The 14637-nt window shown below is 42.2% G+C and overlaps 1 long non-coding RNA gene across 1 annotated transcript in view; it reads right to left on the minus strand.

Moving 5' to 3' along the window:
* Positions 1-12216: 12216 nt before the first annotated feature.
* Positions 12217-14637, minus strand: part of LOC143809233 (uncharacterized) — a 94529-nt gene continuing 92108 nt past the window's right edge. The window contains exon 3 of the long non-coding RNA XR_013222163.1: positions 12217-12611. This is a non-coding gene — a long non-coding RNA (uncharacterized LOC143809233). The remainder of the gene's footprint in view (positions 12612-14637) is intronic.

The following is a 14637-nucleotide window of genomic DNA, read 5'->3' on the forward strand; positions in this document are numbered from 1 at the left end:
TTTCACTTTCCACAAGCTTCAATAGTCTCCATTGGAGAAGCTGCAGTCCTGCTCTATATAGCAAAAATGCTCACTTGCTACGAGCGCCGACCACTGGGCGTCGCTCATAGCAATCCGGCTATGAAAACCTCAGGGGTCTCTTGCAGTCATGTGACACGGCGCCCATGGGCATGGTTTGTCAAGTGCTTCCGGCGCGTGCATGTTAAATGCCACTGTCAGAGATTGACAGCTGCATTTTACATGTTTACACCCGCAGCTGTTAGGGGCATGTGCCAGTCAGCTGTCATGTGCCAGAACGGTGCGGGATCAGCACCAGAGCCTCCACCAAACAGGGGAACTTGGAAGGCACCCTATGACGGACACTGCATCTCATTGGGTGTTAAGGGGTTAAGGCGATTCCAATATCTATTTGTTTCCATAACAACAGTGTCACTTCACTAAAAAAATTTGGCCAAAAAATGTGAGCCCATCCACCATCATCAGGGACCCATTCAATCCATTAGATTACCTTGACGATGGTGGATGGGCTCACATTTTTTGGCCAAATCTTCTGCTAAGTGTCTCATGTGTTTTTTCATAGATTTCACAAGCCATTAAGCTATTCACATTTCATGTATCACACATTTCCTTGCTTTAGTACAGTTGAGTGCAGCCATTGATCTATTTGCTATGTAAGTCTTTTTTGGTTATGCACCAGTTCAGACTAGATCGCTGTTCAGTCAGTTTAACTATGTTTCCAAAAAGTTGTCACTTGTGGGGGCATTACATTGTTTAGGCACACCAGGTGGTCTGTGAACCCAACAAGGAGTCCGTTATCTATTCCAGATAAGTTTGCACTCCAAAAGTCAAATGCTGCTCCTTCTCTTCCAAACCCTGCCGTATGCCCAAACAGTGGCTTTTAACCACATATGGGATATTTCTGTATTCAGGAGAAATTAAACAACTAATTGTATGGTCCATTTTCACGTTTTACCCTTGTGAAAATGAAAAATTTTGGGAAAAACCAACAATTTTTTGGAAAAAAAAATTTTCACAGTTCGACATTATAAAATTTTGTGAAGCACCCTGTGGGTTAACGGTGCTCACTACACCTCTAGATAAGTTCCTTGAGGGGTGTAGTTTACAAACTAGGGTTACTTGTGGTGGATTTGCACTATTTAGATACATCAAGTGCTCTGTGCTTTCGATTCCAAACAATTGTAGGTTCCAAAAGTCAAATGGCGCTCCTTCCAAGCACTGCTGTGCTCCAAAACAAGAACGCAGTCAAATAGTTCCATAAAATATATAAATTTATGGCACCCCTTGAGGAAGGAGCTCCACTCTCCGAAACGCGCTTCGGGGTGGACTCCCAGCTTCTCACTGCGACACATACCAGGTATTATTGCTGTATACTTAGGCTACTTGTCCATGATTGGTGCGGTGTTACTGGGTTGCAGTATATGGGGATATTGATCCTTTGATTCATATGGCCATTGGTCTTTTATTTATTATACCAATGGTATGCTAGTGCAGTGATGTGGCCTTGGAGTCCTTGGGCAACTTGTACCGCCACGTAGTGCTTTACCTCCCCCAACTGTTGTCCATTTACCTGTTCCTTGTTTGATTAAATGTTTTATTGGATATTGAATAAATTTATATATTTTATGGGACTATTTGACTGCGTTCTTGTGATGATTCATATATGTAGTTTTGGCAGTTATCCCGATGCATCCTGACATACATGCAGGTGACACTTACAATGAGTTTGCTGTTTTGCTGTGGATATAATACTGAATTAATGCTCCTATGCATGCAAAATGTTTGTGACAACTCTATTATTCTATGTGCTCCAAAACCGTAGTTTTCCACCACATGTAGGGTATTTGCATACTCAGGAGAAATTACACAACAAATCTTAGAGTCCATTTTCTCATTTTATCCTTGTGAAAATACAAATTTTGGGGCTAAATCAGCATTTTTCATTTTTTCCTTCCACATTGCTTTAATTCCTGTGAAGCACCTTAAAGGTTAATACTGTAAATGTACAGTACAATTAGTTGATAACTAGTTAGAGTGGTCAATGCCAGCGATTCATATTCTCTATTGAAACATATCAGCTTTTCCATTCTGCTTTGTGGACTTCTGATGTCATGCTGATTGACAGTCAGCTTCCTACAGTTAGGCAGCTTGACGCCAGTTGACAATCAGCATGACAGAGTAGAATGGAAGAGAAACCAATGCTCTGTCAAATGTGACATTAGTGTTAGCCACAGAATTACTGGCAGGAGTGGTCAATGACCATACTGTGCCTTCATGGTTTGGTGTCGGGCACTGCTTGAAAGTTCTTGGAAAAAATATAGTTCCCTTTAAACTAAAAGACCTGTTTTTGCTGGATTTTTTTAAATGTAAACTTAGTACAGTATCTTCACCAATGCTGATTCTGGAACATTTTTTCTTTTTTTTATGTACCCCTCCATTGCAAAGTTATGACAAAGGTGCAAATTTTCTCTTTAAGAACAGGGCTTGTGCCCAGCTTTTATCTTCTATAACTGGCCAAACTACAGCCGCACCCCCATTGAAGTTTAGAGGTAAACGCCCAGTTGGTTGAAGAGAAAATTTACTTCTTTATTATCAGGGGGGCCAAAACTTTAGAATGAAGGGGTACAGAAGAAAAAAAAAGCCTGTTATAGAATCAGTGGAGCAGTAGAAATTGGAGGAGGTACTCAATTTAAAATGAAAAATCCAAAATGTCCTCTTAAACAATTATTGAATTGAGATAAATTGAAATAAAATAAATATTTTAACTAGCCATACGTCAAAACCACCGGCTTTTGGTTTTACACAGCCGTATGTCAAAATCCTTGGCTTGTGGTTAACTCTGTCATGAGGTCAGACATAGGACCAATTTTATCTGAAACTTTCGTATTCATTACTTTGAACCAAATGAAAATCACTCAAATATTTATGTTGAACAATCTGAATGAGAAATATAATTTTTCTCTCTCATGGTTTTCAAACTTGTAAGAAATATTACTAATAACTGTTCTGTGTGATTTCCTCAGAGGCATCATCAATTATGTAATGTCTCCTGTCTGAATTTGAAAAATCCTTGGGGCGAGTCCGTGTAAGGTTGTGCTCAGTCTTATTTCACACATTTTACTGTATAAAAAGTTCTCATTCTTAAAAAAATATACTGGAATTAAAATAATAATTTTAAATGTAATTTCCATAATATCAGGGAACCTCAATTAAATGTAGACATAGTGACTCACTGTCTGACTCAAGATCTAAAATGATACAACCATTTTTTGTTCTTTTTCTGAGTTGATAACCCAAGATCATAGTTATAGTGGATGTGGAACTTGAGCACTGGGAGGTCCTATTAAATGTTTATTCTAGCCACTAAAAAATATGTAGTAATAAACGCAGCTTGAAAACATAAAGAACTTAGTAATTGACTATTGGGTATCTAAATCCAGTACTTATCCAAGATCACCACTCATGAGGTCTGGAAGCTCTGTAGTTCCTAGTCTCTTAATCTTTCTGCTGTATTTCCTCTTCTTTCGACCATGATGAAAGGTTAGTGATCACATTCTTAATTGGGCTTGGCTTACCGGCTCTGTATGCAAAATTTTAGTTAAGCCCCATTTACTCATACATACCATACTTACCTAGAGAATGGGGACACTTACCAGACTTACAGAAGCGTTAGCAAATTTCCAGGTTGCCGACAAAACCTGTTGTGCATGAAGCAGGCTTGCTTCCTTATCAAACAAAGCCCCAGTGTCCATCTAAGTAGTCATTGGGCAGGAAATAAGGCCTAGAGGAGTTATGGAAGGGTCATGGAGGGAAATGGCCTAAAAAAGAAGGTGCGGTTACTGGTAAAACATTTATCTTCTTCCCAGCCAGCTCCTGAAGATTTATAATGTATTATTGAATACATAATTTAGATGCTTCTTCTATATGCAGCTGTCATGTGATCTCATTCTCCTAGACATGCTGCCAAAAATGTTCTAGACTATTAGGTAAATCCCTAGGATTATTTTTATCTTGTGCTAGGTCATCAGAATATCAAGTATTAAGATATATTTGATATCACAAATCAAAAATAACCTTCGTATTTTTTCATCTAGACTAATTTACTAATTATGCTTTTGTGTGTGGCTGTTGGTGCTATTTGGTTTCCTCTTAAGATGTCCACCTAATGTATCAAATGCCAAGGGTGGCACATGCGCAGTTTATGCGCCCCGATCTCTTGCACATGCTCAGTCCTATAGTCCGCACAGTTATTCCTGTTATTATGCAGATCAGCCAATAAGGATTAGGGCACAACAAAAAGTTTCCTCTCCCTATCACTAGGGCCACAACTTACTAGAAGGCTTTTGAAGATCAAAAGGATATGAGGGACATGGAGATGTCGAGAACTGTTTCCCATCAAACTATGCCTCAAAGGGACCTAAAACAGCATGTTCTAATTAGAGATGAGTAGTGTTGAGCATTCCGATGCTGCAAGTATCGGGTATCGGCCGATACTTGCTGTATCGGAATTCCGATACCGGGATTCCGATACTCTTGTGGTATCGGGTATCGGGTATCGGAACAACATTAATGTTAAAATGTGTAAAATAGAGAATTAAAATAAAAAATATCGCTATACTCACCTGTCCGACGCAGCCGGGACCTCAGCGCAGGAACCGGCAGCGTTGTTTGTTTAAAATTCCCGCTTTTACATGGTTACGCGAAGTCCCGGCTTGTGATTGGTCAGGGCGGCCATGTTGCCGGGCCGCGGACCAATCACAGCAAGCCGTGACGAAAATACGTCACGGCTTGCTGTGATTGGTCCGCGTCCCGGCAACATGGCCGCCATTAACCAATCACAAGCCGTGATGTCACGGGAGGCTGGAAACGCGCTCATTTTAAAAAGGGCGCGTGTCCAGCCTCCCGTGACGTCACGGCTTGTGATTGGTTGCGTCGCGGTCAACCAATCACAAGCCGGGAGGCTGGACACGCGCCCATTTCAAAATGAGCGCGTCCAGCCTCCCGGCTTGTGATTGGTTGATCGCGGCGCAACCAATCACAAGCCGTGACGTCACGGGAGGCTGGACACGCGCCCATTTCAAAATGAGCGCGTCCAGCCTCCCGGCTTGTGATTGGTTGATCGCGGCGCAACCAATCACAAGCCGTGACGTCACGGGAGGCTGGACACGCGCCCATTTTAAAATGAGCGCGTGTCCAGCCTCCCGTGACGTCCCGGCTTGTGATTGGTCAGGGCGGCCATATTGCCGGGACGCGGACCAATCACAGCAAGCCGTGACGTAATTTCGTCACGGCTTGCTGTGATTGGTCCGCGTCCCGGCAACATGGCCGACCTGACCAATCACAAGCCGGGAATTCACGTAACCAAGTAATAGCGCGATTTTTAAACAAACAACGCTGCCGGTTCCCTCGCTGAAGTCCCGGCTGCGTCGGACAGGTGAGTATAGCGATATTTTTTATTTTAATTCTTTCTTTTACACATTTATATGGTTCCCAGGGCCTGAAGGAGAGTTTCCTCTCCTTCAGACCCTGGGAACCATCAGGAATACCGTCCGATACTTGAGTCCCATTGACTTGTATTGGTATCGGGTATCGGTATCGGATTGGATTCCGATACTGTGACGGTATCGGCCGATACTTTCCGATACCGATACTTTCAAGTATCGGACGGTATCGCTCAACACTAGAGATGAGTGAACTTGTTCTTAAAACATTTGCCAATCTCAAATTCGGCACAAATGTTGCACACTCTGATTCGGGTTCGGATTCCCAATCTTTTTTCCTAAAAATTGGTAAAGGTGGTCTAAAGTTTGATAAATGACCGAGTTCATTAAGGGCTCTTTCAGACATCAGTGTTTCCTCCAGCAGCACAGGCCACAAAACTTCCTACACACGTGCACGCTGATGACACACGGATTACATATCTGTGTCATCAGTGTGACATGTTCCGGCGCCTGAGAATCAGCAGTTCTGTTCACGCTGTTTCCCGGCACCTGGTGCTGAAATCAAAACAGCTCACATCACTGGCCCTGGCTCGTACAGCGATCAGTAGTAGAAGGGGACAATGTTGAGCATTGTATTCAACTGTTAACAGCGAGAGCAGGCAGCGGCTCATGGGAGTATTCATGCTATAAATAAATTCATTTTAAAAAGACATGGGGTTCCCCTGTATTTTTGATAACCAGCCAGGCAAAACTTTGAGCTGCGGGCTGCAACGCTCAGATATCAGCTTCAGCAAGGCTGTTTATCAAAAGTAGAGAAGTCCTCACCCTGTATTTTTTGATTATTTAAAAAAATAATTTATAACATGGCGTGGGGTCTCGCTCATTTTAACAACCAGCCAAGCTAAAGCAGACAGCTGGAGGCTTGTATTCTCAGGCTGGTGAGAGGCCATGGATATTGGCTTACCCCAGCCTAAAAATAGCAGCCTGCAGCTGCCCTAGAAAAGGTGCATCTATTAGAGGCGTCAATTCTGTTTTTTTTCCTGGCTCTTCCCACTTGCCCTGTGGTGGTGGCAAGTGGAGTTCATATTTGAGGTTCGTCTATAAGATGCCTCCCCATTACTAATCTTACAATTATATTGTAAATAAATACACAGCCAAAATAAAGTCCTTTAATTGAAAGAATGACACAGACTCCTTTATTGAAACTAAATTAAACCATAGTCACATCATCGCTAGTTCACAGAAGTCATGGTCTCCTGTAACAGCATTAAAATAATAAACCACAATATTCCTTACATGTCTGCATACAACCTGTCATCGAGCAGAGACACTGAGCAGCATGTGCTACTGCTGCTCAGTATCTCGAGGTGAAGGCCTTGACAATACAAAGGTGACATCAATCCCCAACTATCACCCCACTTGCCATCACCCCAGGGCAAGTGGGAAGAGCGAGGCTAAGTTCCAGATTTGGCCCATCTTATGGATGCTCCATTTCTAGGGCAACTGAGAGCTGGTGTTTTTAGTCTCGGAGGGGCCACTATCCATGGCCCCTTCCTAGGCTATTAATATCATCCAGCAGCAGTATGCCCAGCGTTTGCTAATTATTAAATATAGGGGGACCCTTCATCATTTTTTGGGTGTGTTCACCATTTTAATGACCAGGAAAGTCTACGTATACAAGTGTGAGCTGATATTAATGCCCTGGGAACCTTTATGAATATTGTCTCTTTCCCAGACTATTAACATCAGTCCCCAGCCTTCAGCTCTCCTTCTGCTGATTATGAAAATTGCAGAGAACCCACATGTGTTTTTCTTCAATTACTTTTTTATTTGTCAACAAGAACAATAAGGTCACCTGAGTTCATAGCAGCTGTTTCTCTTGCTTTGCAAGTGCCAGTGCTAGACTGATGAACGGCCGTGTGTCCGGCACTCAACAGTCTGGCACTGGAGCTACCGTCACACCAGGTGGCTTGAACTCAAGCCTGAAAACCTCATTTGAACTCTGAGGGATATATTAAGATTACTGAAGTTTTTAGCTGCTGGAACACCTGACGGTTGTAAAATAAGGCTATCTTGGGTGTGCATGTTACTATACTTGTAAATAAAAAAACAAACAACAACTGAGTAAGGTTCCCCGTAATTTTCATAAACAACTGAGGGAAAACTTACAGCTGGGGTCTGATGTCAATATTCTGGGAAAGAGACAATATTCATAAAAGTTTCCAGGCTATTAATATTAGCTCATCGCTTTATACTTAGACTTTCATGGCTATTAAAATGGGGGACTCCCCCCAAAAAATGATGTGGCATTCACCTGTGGTTTTGATAACTAGTCAGGCAAAACATACAGCTGCGGGCTGCAATCCTCAGATGTCAGCTTCCGCAAAGCTGGTTATCAAGAATAGAGGGGTCCCCACCCCATATTTTTTAATTACTGAAATAAATAATTTTAAAAAACAGCATCCCCGCATTTTTTAAAACCAGCCAAGCTAAAGCAGATGGCTGGGGGCTGGTTTTCTCAAGCCGGTAAGGGGCCATGGATATTGGCCCAACCACTTGAAAATATCAGCCTGCAGCCACCCCAGAAAAGGTGCATCTATTAGATGGGCCAATTCTGGCATTTGTCAGGCTTTTCCCACTTTCACTGAGACGATGTAAAGTGGGGTTCATAACTGTTGGATTGATATCACCTTTGTATTGTCCGGTGACATCAATCCCACACCTTAGTAATTACTAATCATATAGTTATATTGTAAGCAAATACATAGCCAGAATAAAGTCCTTTAATTGAAAGAATGACACAAACTCATTTAATTAATCTAAACTAAACAATACTTACATCATCACGTTCCATTAAAGCCATGGTCTCCTGCATAAAAAATAAAAAGCAACCATATCCCTCACTTGTCAATTGTTCTGTCCCATGCCATAATCCTGGCCAACAGACCAAAATTACCCCAAGAGAGCAGAGATTATTCATCCAAAAGGTTACAAAAGACCCAACAACACTTGCCTCAGTTAAGCTCAGTGTTCATGATTCCACCATATGAAAGAGACTGGGCAAAAATGGTCTGCATGGCCGAGTTCCAAGGCGAAAACCACTGCTCTGCAACAGCAACCCACACAATCCAAGACAATGGGCAGCACTATGAACACATTTTATAAGTGGTCATAAGCTTGTGAATAACTCATGAAAGAATAAAACTGCATTAAAACCAAGAACACCATTGTTTTTCTTGTGAAATTCTCAATAAGTTTGAGGTGCCACATGACCCTCTTCCCATTGAAAAAAAAAAGTTGGATACAAAATGTACGACTTCAAAATGGCCGGCATGGTCACCACCCATCTTGAAAAGTTTTCCCCCTCCCATATACTAATGTGCCACAAACAGGAAGTTAATATCACAATCCATTCCCGTTTTATTTAGGTGTATCCATATAAATGGCCCACCCTGTATATGAGTAGTAGTCATTTTATATCTAACAAGAGAGGACTATGTAATAAAAGAAGGGCGATATGAATAGCAAAAATAACATGAACAAGCTATCTAAGGGACGGTGCTATATATAATAAGACATAATATTATGTAATAATGAGATATCATTCCTCTGCTGTTATGTACAACAACAGCAACAGCAAAATAAGAATGCACGGCGCCATACATAACTAGCAAGGATGGAGCGTAATAAGGGACCGTGTTATACATAAGAAAAGAGGAAACTATGTAACTAAGGATGGCACTATATATAATAAGTGAGTACATTATATACTAAGGGACTGTGCTATACATAATAAGTGAGTGCACTATACATAATAAGTGAGTACTCTATATACTAAGGAACAGTGTGTTAGGGGTTGAGTTCCCGCCTCTGCACAGGGAGAATCTCGGGCCATCTCCGCTGTGGTCTCCCATTCTTCTCCTGCTGCAGTGGAGCCTGCTCAGCAGAGACATCAGTCCCAGCGTCTCGCTCAGTCTGACTCTATACAAAGGGTTACTGCTGCTTTTCCAGCTTCTGCCATTAAAGCCAGTGCTGGGCAGCGGCGAGCAGATGCTTCTGGGACTAAGTCCTGCTTTTCACGTTCTGAGCATGGAGATCGAGGGTCACATGTTCAGATACTGCAGCTAAATTCATTGGTCCTCCAGGAAGGTCCTGAAGGTGCCCAGGCTCTGTAGCAGCCTCTCATTGGTCCTTCTAGGAAGGTCCTGTACTTGCTGCAGCTATTTAAGGCTCTCATGACCGCACAGCCATGTGCTAGTATTGAATCAGTTATGTGCATGCGCCAGTGTGGTCATATTTATGTGTGTTCAGAAACTCGGCTGAAGTAAGCCCTTAGAATGCCGGCACCTCCGGCGAGGAAATTGTGTGCATGGATTTAGGGCCCCGCCTGAAATAAGCCCCTAGAATACCGGCTCCTCCGGTGAGGAGATTGTATGTTTGTGTTGCCACACACTGCCATCAGCTCGGCAGTTGCTACTCCTGTGAAGTCAACAGGGTTCCACTTTCCTTAGTTGCCAAGGTCTCAGCTGCTGACTCGGGGCGTCCTCAGGCGCGGGCCCTATAGCCACCGAGGGTCAGAGTGAGTTCTGGCACAGCATCTCTGTGAAGTAACAGAGTTCGCTTCTACCGCCATAAAGGGCCGCCATTTGCCAGCAGCAGGTCCTCTCCTGCACGGTGGACCCCGGGCTATGAACGCACCAAATAATATCTCTCAATTTACTCGGTGCGTTCCGCCAGCCCTAACACAGTGCTATATATAAAAAGGCTACATTCCTGTATACGTGTGCAGTGTCGGTGTGCTGCCCACTTTTACACAGGCACTGAGCATATCCTATTCTGATCCTCAAAATTTTATCAGAACAGGACATTCTATGACCCTCATGGATCTCATTCTCAGAACTGCGATTTTTACGGATGTGTGAATGGACCTATAAAACTCTACGAGTCCGTGTGCAGTCCAATACAAAAATCTGGCAGCACACAGACATACTGTATCACACAAATGTGAGAATGTGGCCTAAGGGATTTTAGAATTAACAGTATTACTCCAAGCCACACAGTGTAGATACAGAATAATATTTACATCCAGGAACTTACAGCTGACGTCTCGTCTGATTAAAGTTATTTTCTGCTGCCCTGCAAGGGCCCCACTTCACCTCCGGGCCCTGCTGCAGCTGCTATATGTCCATCTGTCCCATATCTATCTACCTAGTAGTCCAAAATAGGATGCAGCACACCACTGTCTGTGAATAAGGAGCTATTTTATTTAGCCATGATGGCGACGTTTCGGTTCAGTGTAGCAATACTAGCGAACCTTGCTGCTTGAAAAAGGTTTGCTATACTGTACCGAAACGTCGCAATCATGGGCTAGATAAAATAGCTCCTTATTCACAGACAGTGGTGTGCTGCTTCCTTTTTTGGACTACTACATGCAGGATTTGGTATATGCCTGTGGAAGCTTTTTTGCACCCAGATTCTTTCCATGCTGAATGTGCTGCTCTATTTTTCTATTTCTTGTATCTATCTACCTATATATATGTATCTATCTATTATCTATATGTATCTATCTATTATATGTCTATCTATTATTTAGCTATTATCTATCTATCTTTTATCTATTATTTATTATCTATCTGTTATCTATTATTTATCTATCTATTATCTATCTGCTCCATCTCTCCATTGTTTCTTCTCCTCGGATGAACTTGCAGGTCTGTAGCAGCCAACATTTACAAGCTGTTGGAGTTGTAGTGTTTCAAACAACTCCAACAGGTGAGCAAATCCCAGCACTGCAATCCCCCTTATACACCGGGTAAGACCCTATTGCACTACTGTTTTTCCAGCTTTTCTTCATTTACCCTCACTTTTGTAGCCGAGTTTGGCTGCTGCTCCCCCACTTTTAGGCCTCCTACCTAACTTTTCTATTAGCATTTATCAATTTTGGTACCTGTAATTATTGCTATGGCAAATAATAATTTTATCACTAATTCTGCTATCATTAATATTTGCTAAAAAATTAAAAATCTTGATGATAGTTGGCTATTGTAAATGTACCCTAGAGTATTACAAACAACTCAGAATTATACAGAATGTTGCATAGAGTAGGGAGATAGGTTCATTGGAGAAGGCAACCTCAACTGGTGTAATGGCGCCGCTGAGTTCTTTTACAACACTGATTCGAATTCCACCTATCAATGGAGTACAGGGCATCTTATTCTTCACATAATATTCACCTGAGAAAGGCTAAATCCATATGCCAGATTGGCAAGACTATTATAGAGTCTAAGAATGACCCAAGCATTTCTTGTAGAGAGCCCTGTGGTCCAGACTTATCTCCTCCTATGTATATCAGTCCACCTTCTACAGTAATCGCAGAAGTCCAAGGTCAGTGAAAATGACTGATGTTCTTCTCACACCTATATCAGCTTTGGACAAGAACAACCAAGGTAAAAAGGTGCAAACCCCAATCGAATATGTCCTGTTCATAAGAAGCCACCTTGCCTTTAGAAATGTATCAACGTCAGAAATAAACTGTTCCAGGAATGCAAAGAGCTCTGAAGAAATTTTGGAAATGTTCAAGAACTTGTATTTCTACTGACTACTTTGCTAAAGACTGTAAAGCTACTATTAAAAGTAATACCCACTTGTTGGACAATTTCTTCTTAAATTCTGTATTTTCTCACTTAAACAAAGAAGCAGATACTCAACAACCACACTGGCGCCATTCTGTTTTTTTTTATTATCCTATATGGGGGAATACAGCATTTAAGAAAGGGTGGTCTAAGTGGTGGACAACTACTTTAGGGGTTCAGAGTGCAGCTGTGAGGACAATGTATAAGTCCTCAGTCCTTCCCAGCGAGGTTTGTTCCATGCAAATTGAGCAACACATCAGAATACGTGACGAGGAACGTAGGGGTGACAGTCATCTCACCACTCTCCTCTCCAGCTGCTCCTTGTTTCCAGTTTGGTTCTCCGCAACTTCGGCTCCGTTGACCCGTATCTCTCAGCTGGGACTTCCAGCCATGGGCAGGCACAAGAGGACACTTCTGCACATGCCATGGGCCTGCTGAGAGCCTAGACTGAACACTGGACTGGTGATGTGGTGAGATGGAAGTGCAGAGAAACGGACATCGGGCAGGGTGCAGCGGAGGGCTTGGAGAGACAAGAGGTAAAGTGAGTATGAGTATCTTCTTATTTTTTTACACATTACATTTATTATATTCTCATGTTTGTAGAGACCCCGGACAAAATTAAAGGACAATCAATGAGCAGGGAATAACTTATCTGCAAATCGAATTTCCCGAGAAAATCCTCGTGAACAGATGAATTAAAATTTTGCCTCATTCGCTCATCGGTAGTTATCATCTTTTTAGTCAATAACTATAAGTATTTGAGCCTGAGAATAAACCTCTCCTGGAACCTTTCCATGGCAGCTGACAATGTTTCTGGATGTGATCATTGGTTCGATAATGAAATACATGGTGGCACTGCCTCAGGAACCTCACACGAGCAGTCATGGAACATAGAGAAGCTGGAAGTGAAGAAGGCACCGGGGATCTTCCTTTGACACCCAGACCCCGGATGGCTCTTTTCAGTATATTTTCTCTTACGTTTCAGAGTAAAAAACACAAAACTGCAATAATAAAGGTTCCCTTTAATGAATAAATTAATTTGGCAGGAAAACCCCTTTCATCAAGTTTTTTACTGCGTGAATTTGTTGGACACTTTCAATAACTGATGTTCCATGTTGAAATGGAGAAAAAGGTACATTTCAATTCTCTGTACCTAAGACATATCGCATTGCATTCCAAAGGAAGATAATCGTCTTGTCGTTCATCGTGATAAGAAATAAAGATATAGCAGCTGTTCTTGTCCAGACAGAGATCATTCTAAATAACAATCCTTTCTCAGCAGCTAATTTAAGATCAGTTCCTTAGTAGAATGTGTGGGCCGAGAGAAGCAAATATCCCTCACCGAGCGATTGCAATACACCAACAAAGGTGTGTCTCTGCACGCTAAATTTGCTAAGCTTTAGTGAAACTGAGAATCTCTACCTGCTCCATCGTACAGTATCTGGCGGCAGGTGCAAGAAAATGTACCTAAGGGAATCTGACAGCCCAAACCTCGCATAAATTAAGCACATAGCCTTGTAGGGGATACAGCCACTAGAAATATAACACTAAGGGAATCTGTCACCCCAAAATTTGCGGCCACCGGCATCAGGGGCTTTTCAACAGCATTCTATAATGCTGTAGATAAGCCCCTGATGTAAACAGGAAGATAAGAAAACAGGTTATATTATACTCACCCAGGGGTGGTCCCGGTTTGGTTCAGGTCCGATGGGTGTAGCCGTCTGGGTCCGGTTCCTCCCATCTTCATACGATGACGTCCTATTCTGTGCAGGCATACTTTATCTGCCCTGTTGAGGGTGCAGGAGCCGGGAAAGGTCAGAGAGCCCCGGTGCCTGTGCGCTGCAGTACTTTACTCTGCCTTCAACAGGGCAGATAAAGTACGCCTGAGCAGGAGCTGTGGCAGGAAGAAAATACGAGGACGTCATCATATGAAGATGGGAGGCGCTGGACCCTGTCGGGACCACACTCAGTCGGAGCAGCCTTTGGAAGTGGGGAATCACCAGAAATAATACACAAGACACGTCTCGCATAGTATATCACTGGGAAGTCTCTGAAGCACGCCTGCCTTCAAGGTGCTATCCCCTCTTTATATAGTTGTACAGGTAGTTTCAGTGGTTATACAAGTTTTGCTTGTTTAAACAAAGAGAGAAAAGAGAAGACAAAAAAAAAACAGTTTCGGCTATGTGATAGTTTCACAACAAACAAAACAGTACAGTTTCGCCTAAGTGGCAGTTTCACAAACAAAAAATAGGATTTCACACTATAGCTAAAATGTCCTTGAATGGACAGGTCAATATTGATCACAAATTCTTTTTGGTTCATTGAGGTAACCATTTTTGTTCCGCTCTTCACAATCCCCCCTTTGACATATTCCATTCAAAACCTTGTCATATAGACGATTATTTTAGTCATTCTTTTTGTGATATTACAAAAAAAAAAAAAAACTTTATATTCTCGCATCCATTACACAAAATTTATTTGTGCATACCGAGATACCCTTGAGTACAACCTTGAATAATACATATATAATTACAATAAATATAACT

This window comes from Ranitomeya variabilis, chromosome 2 (assembly GCF_051348905.1).
Source record: "Ranitomeya variabilis isolate aRanVar5 chromosome 2, aRanVar5.hap1, whole genome shotgun sequence".
In the NCBI taxonomy this organism is placed as follows: Eukaryota; Metazoa; Chordata; class Amphibia; order Anura; family Dendrobatidae; genus Ranitomeya; species Ranitomeya variabilis.